Genomic DNA, 6,644 nt, shown 5'->3' with positions numbered 1-6,644 from the left:
ACAAACCACTAGGAAAAAATGTATATTTTTCATATCATCAGCAAAAAGAAAGAAAAAAAACAGACCAAAAAAATAGAAATAAAAGAATCAATAAAAAACAGAAGTATATCATTAATTATGACAGGAAATAAGATCCATCAATCCACCTTAAGAAAGTTATTCTCCAAATATATTCATATATATGTGAATGATGTATGTACAGAGATGTCTACTACACAATTTGTAACAGTAAAAGCCAGGGAACAATTTAAAAATTTATTAATAACAACTGATTGAAAAAATTATACCACAAAATGGAATAGTATAGAGCAGTCATAAAGATTGACACAGTTTCAAAATCATATTGTTAGATTTAAAAAGAAGGTATAGAATACACAACCATTTGTATGAAAAATCATATGCACATATAACATATAGTATGTGTAAGTGTGTATGAGTATAGGTACATACTATCTTTGGAACAACAAAAAAATGGGTAAAAACAGATGTGACCAGAAAGGGAAACTGGGTCAGTGAAGATGGAGGCCAGAAGAGTACTTCTCATGTGTCCCTCTATACTTCCTGAACAGTGTATGTGTGTAGATCCCGTCTAACCAAAATCATTTCAATTACCAAATTGTTGACCCTGTTACACAAGTGCCAATTTACAATAGGTTGGGCATCAACATAATTCCCTACCTAGAACATCTCTGAGTATCTAGTTCGCTTCTGTGTCCCATTGAAAGATAAGATTTTATTTTGCCTTGGAGTGAGGTAGAACTTGACTTAGAAGGGACTTGAACACAGATGTCACCATCATCTAGATAGAAATGGTCCGGATCACCAGCTAATGTCTGCTGCAGGGGAAGTGTAGAGAATGCCCACCATTTGTGAACATGCTGATCAGACACAAGGAAACTAAGTTAAAACAGACTGTAGTCATAATTATAGTTAGACAGAGGGCTGCTGTATCCAGGGGCATGCCAGGACAAGTTGTGAAGCTATTATTAAGTACTCTTCAATGTTTAACGTTTATAACTGAATGTCCACTCCCACTGAGAGCGCTCTCCTACAGGCATCATTTGAAGGGAAAGAATGTTTCCTGCTTTGCGTGTATTTTGTGGATTTTTTCAGCTTTCTTCTCATAGATTATAATCTCTAGACCTACACCTGAGGGACAATTTACACAAGACTATTCACACAGAATGATCTTCCACAATTTGCTGTTTCAAGGCATAAAAAAAAAAAAAGGAAGAATAACAACTGCCTAGGGAGAAAAAAGAATTATAAGAGCAGCCTCCCTCTTGAGAGTTGAATTTGATCCTTTAAGGCAGCAATTCAATCTTTTAAAAGGCACATCTCTGTTCTAATCAATCAAGCTTTCATTTCCAATGGCAATGACCTTCCCTAGGCACTCAAGAAATCAGAAACTAGAGCCTTAGTACATGAAAAGTCAATATAGTATTTTCTACACAGTTGACTTGGTCCTACAAACCTACCCAGGATTTTCTCAGCAGGAAATCTGACGTCTCAGTATATCATGAGATGTCAACACCATCTATCAGTGCCAATCTGTCACATTAAAGGGAAATGATGTGGTTTGCATCCGGGACTTCAGGAATAGATGTCTGATAAATTGGAGAAGAACCAAAGATAAGCAATCGTCCCCATTGTGTCTCCCACCTCACATCTTGGGTTATATTGGTTTGTGAGGACTGTGTGCAAAGTTGACTGCTGAGACGTTCTGGGCACTAGCGATTCTGATTCTAGTTGCTTGTGAGAGCAAGCGGCTTTGCAGATATCATTGGCCAATAAAAGGGTCAGAAACCATGGGCATGATTCCAATCCTGTTCTCTTCACTAACAACGTTTTGTGTGAAGTGGTAGGAAGATTCATAAAATCTAGGTGACACGCAAAGTAAAATGTAGAGTAAAAGATGTTTTGTAAGGCTTTCCCCCACGATTTCTCAACATTGCAATTTGCTCAGGGAACATTCAAATTTTCACAAGACTAAAGTAATCTTCTATGCAAACATATTCCAATGGCTGAATAGTCAAAATGGCATCATGATGGAGTTCATCTCGTAACACACTGGTGTATGAGTACTTAATGGAAGAGAAGTTCTAAGGCCTGGCTTCAGGTCACAGCCTGACCCCACACCACCACAACCACCACCACCACAGTATGAGGCATGTAAGAACTGGAAGCTATTTAACTTTCTACGCCTGCAAAACAGGCGTCAGAATCGTTGGTCCACTTTTCCACACGTCTCCTGGGAGAACTGATGGCAATAAAGTTTGTGCTTATACTTTTTGTGCTTTAAAAAGGATGTCGTTGTTTTGTTTTTTAAATTTTTTTATGTCTTTATTTTATTTTTTGGAGAGAGAGAGACAGAGAGTGACCTGGGGAGGGGCAGAGAGAGAGGGAGACATGGAATCAAGCAGGCTCCAGGCTCCGAGCTGTCAGCTCAGAGCCTGATGTGGGGCTCGAACCCACGGACTGTGAAATCATAACCTGAGCCGAAGTCGGATGCTTAACCACCTGAGCCACCCTGGCGCCCCAAGATGTCATTGTTTTTTAGGTCATTCTTAGTGGTAGTAATTCTGGGCTTAGTCAGTTGAGCCTCCCTTCGGCTCAGGTCATGATCTCATTGTTCTTGCATTTGAACTCCATGCCGGGCTCTGTGCTGACAGCTCAGAGCCTGAAGTCTGGTTTGGATTCTGTGTCTCCCTTTCACTCTGCCCCTACCCCACTTGCACTCTGTCTCTCTCTCTCAAAACCAAAAATAAACATTTTAAAAAATGCAAACCGCTTTAGTGGTATGCATAGTTAATATAGCTAACTTGATGAGTTTGGAGATATGTATACACCAATTAAACCATCACCACAATCCATGCCACAAACAAGTCTATAACCTCCAAAAGTTTCCTCCTGCCCTCTTTATTTATCTACAGGTATGTGAAAAGAACACTTAACATAAAATCTACCTTCTTAGCAAAATTTTATACAGTATTAACTGTAAGCTCTATACTGTACAGTAGATCTCTAGGACGGATTCATCTAATAAAACTGAAACTTCTGGATTTAATTTTTAGCTTAAAATTTCCCACCACTACAATCATGAAAATTTTTTATAGCACAGGTGGAAACCAATCTTCTTTGTGTGTTAACAGTATTATCATAAAATAAAAGCAATGATATTGCATTTCATGACACTTTCAGATTAGTTCTGTTCATTTCCTCAGACATGCAGTTATAAAAGTCGCTTGTTACAACTATGCATATAGACTTTCTTTATAGAATCCAGGCCTTTTCCTAGTGCTTTCAATTAATACACATAATTATTTTAAACAGGTAGAACTCTTTAACCATCTTATTAGCATTTGTTTCCCAGATATTTAATAGGACAGAGTTTGGCAATGCCATCGCTCTGAACTGCTGGACTCATGTAGATAAGATAGTTTCATTTTGCTACTGAGCCCTCCCACCAAGCTAAGCAGGCTGGAGAGAACAAGTGCATAGAGGAGGGACCCCTCTGCATACATCTGTGAAAGGGAGCAAACTCTCCTGCTGTGCTGGCGAGTCACCCAAGGTGCACGCAGGAAGGAAAATGAATCCATCCTGTGGCCAGACTTGGAACTACCTAGAAATCCTCCCTGATTCCCTTAACGACTCTGCTTAAGACACTACTAGTAGTGACTTTTTAAACTGTTCAGCAGCAGTGTGAGACTGGGTGCTTTCATTCTGTGAGAAAGCTCAGGAGACAGTCAGAGTCACAGTTGTTTAAAGGTCCCAACAAATCATTTAATAATGTGGAAGAATGTCATATACACTAGGGCACCAGTTTGTGGTTTTCAAACAGGACAAATAGGTGTGGGCTGAAAATGTGGCATAACCACCGAGAAAGAACTGAAATTGCCAAGCAGGAGACACAACTACACACCCTGATTATAATCTGTTGCCTGGTTGCTTCCTACAAAATCAGCTCATGACAGTTATCTATAAGAAGAGAGCATGGGTAGCTGAAAATAAAGATGGGTTTAGTGCATTACTTCATCTACCCCTCCTGGTTCGATGACAGCAAAGTGTGCCAAGAGAAGTTCTAGACAGGAGAAGACTCCGGAGTCCCTGTCCTGGCACTGGCATTGACAAAAGCAAGTCTTACAAATGCTCTGAGCCTTGCCATCCTCATTCATAAAATGGAAATAACAATACCAGTTCCATCTTCCTTGTAAAACTGTGCCGAGGGTGAAGAAAACCAGTCAACAAGTGTTCAGGAGCTCCCAGTGCTCCCAGAAGGATAGAATCTGAGGGGGGCTTAGAGAGGGGCAAGAAATAATATGTGGCCTAGAGTATTTCACAATAAATTTTGGAAGAATTGGAGCTAAACCCTGTGAAATAATGGTAAAACATTGAGTAGTATTTGCACAAGTGCTCAGTTACAGAATATAACCTAAGCAGGCTTCACAGGCAAGGGCGAGTATCCAGGGAGTGGTTACTGCTGCGACAGATCCCGAAAGATGAAGCAAAGTTGGCTGGACAAAGGAAGGAAGGCAGGCCTTCCTCACTAGAGAAACTGCACCAGTGAAGACTGGAACAATGAGCAGGGCTAGCCAAGGGGCCATGAAGCAATCGGCAAAAATGTTCAAGAAGAGTAGGGAAAAGAAATTCGGCAGGTAGGAGGAGATCTGATTAATGCAACAATGAAACCAAGTGAGGAGGTCTGTAAGCAAAAAGAGAAGTAGGGGTACAGGGACTGTTCAAGCAACAGTGACCCAGTGTTTGTGGAAGATGGTGTGACAATTAGCATGTAAGCTGGTAAGAGCTAAGAGGATGGAAAGTAATATGAAAAAGAGTCTGTTACCCACTCTTGGTAGTGGTAATGGAGACATGACAGGAAAAACTGGAAAGACTAGCTGCCTGGATACAGGGGAGGGAGGTGGGTTTAAAAGCTCCTGCAAGGGGTTGAGGTGGGGTCTTTGAAAATAGTACACACTGACACATTTGTTGGAGGATCATTTTAGGTAATTGTTCCACAGAGAATTCTGAATGCAATCAATTCATCAATTACAACACTTCCTCACCAGGAACAGCTATTCATTACATGGTTCTGTAAGTGGGTTTTCTTGATTCTCTCCACCTTGATGTAACATCAACTCCTGCTCCCCAGTTTTGCAATAAATGTTCACCACTGTGTCCTTTTTTTTAAATATGAGGATCTCTGAAGCTTGGAAGCACAATTGTTTGTAGAATCCATCCATCATTTTTTGAATCAGTACACGATTTTTATGAATTTTAGTTACTGGATCTTAATGGCAAAACACAATTCCAATTTAGTACACTAGATGGCAGAGAATAACAACTTTCCCTCGATCCCATTTTAAAAAAAATGAAACCCACAGTATGGAAAAAAAGAAGCATTATGGCTCATACATTACTGTTTGTCCTCTAAGCTCATATAAGAAAACTCAACTTTTATATATAGCAGTTATCTACATTCCACTGAAAAGTGATGGGGAGGGATCAGTCTACTCAGACTTTGCTTTTAGGGGTTGGTGGTTTTGATGGTTGTTTGTTTTAAGTTTTCTGTTTAATTGACTTTGTTTTGTTTTGCCCACGTAGGAAATGGTGGAGGGAATAAATAATGCAAGTGGTAATGATGACATTATGAAGTGAGACCATATTGATTATAATGCATTATTGACTGATTTATTCATTCATTCATTTATTTTTGCAGGTCAGAATAGAAGGAGATTGGGTGGGAGGGGGACAGTGGGAATCGACAGGTCGAAGGTATATGTATGATCATGATGAATAGTAATGAGCTTATTGCCAAAAGCCACACACCATCGTCACCAAAGAAACCTTGCCAGCCTTTCAAAAGTGCCCAGATACCCCAGGGCTGAGAAACATTACCAAAATTTACTTTAAGGAGACATTTAGTTTATCTTTCTGTTCTGGATACAACTGCATTTAATCAACTTAGTAGAAAGAAACTAACAGTGGACTTCAAACCTGACTCTAAATTGCTTGGAAAAGTGGCTTTAGTCAAATTCTCTGTAAAAATGGTTTTAGTCAACATCCTATTTTGTGTGACACTCTATACAGTGAATCTTACCTTTACATTGTATTAGTAGCTGTCACATCTATCCCAAAGGAACTTAAAATCCACTGGAGCCTGTGAGGCTTCTACGTACTTTTAAATATTTTAACAGCATTCAATGTCCTCCTACATGTTTTCTAACTATAATTAGAAAGTAAAATAAATATTTCATTTAGTATAAAATTCGGGTAAAAATTCTACTTATGGTATTTTTAGATATCCAGTTTTTCTGCCAAGAAACTCAAGAAAGAGACAGCTGTTTAAAGCTAATAAGCTCATATGCAAGACTTTTTATTTGTACGCATTTCCTAAAGTCTCTGGTCGTTGTGAATAAACAGCTTTTTCCTGACCAACTCCACTAGGAAAAAACCTCCAGCTTATTTCCAGTTATGACTCCACACAACGGGACTTCCATATGCCTGCTGCCCCCATCCCTTACACTTCCCTCTGTGCTTCATTTCAAGTGGAACGGCTGTTTCTTAGAGGAAGGCAGGCAGCACCGAGTGAGCGAGCGTGCTGACAAGACAACCGCCCAGCCCGCGCGCTCCACTTCGGAGCGCGC

Source organism: Suricata suricatta, chromosome 10, assembly GCF_006229205.1.
Source record: "Suricata suricatta isolate VVHF042 chromosome 10, meerkat_22Aug2017_6uvM2_HiC, whole genome shotgun sequence".
NCBI lineage: Eukaryota > Metazoa > Chordata > Mammalia > Carnivora > Herpestidae > Suricata > Suricata suricatta.
This window is presented reverse-complemented; position numbering follows the sequence as displayed.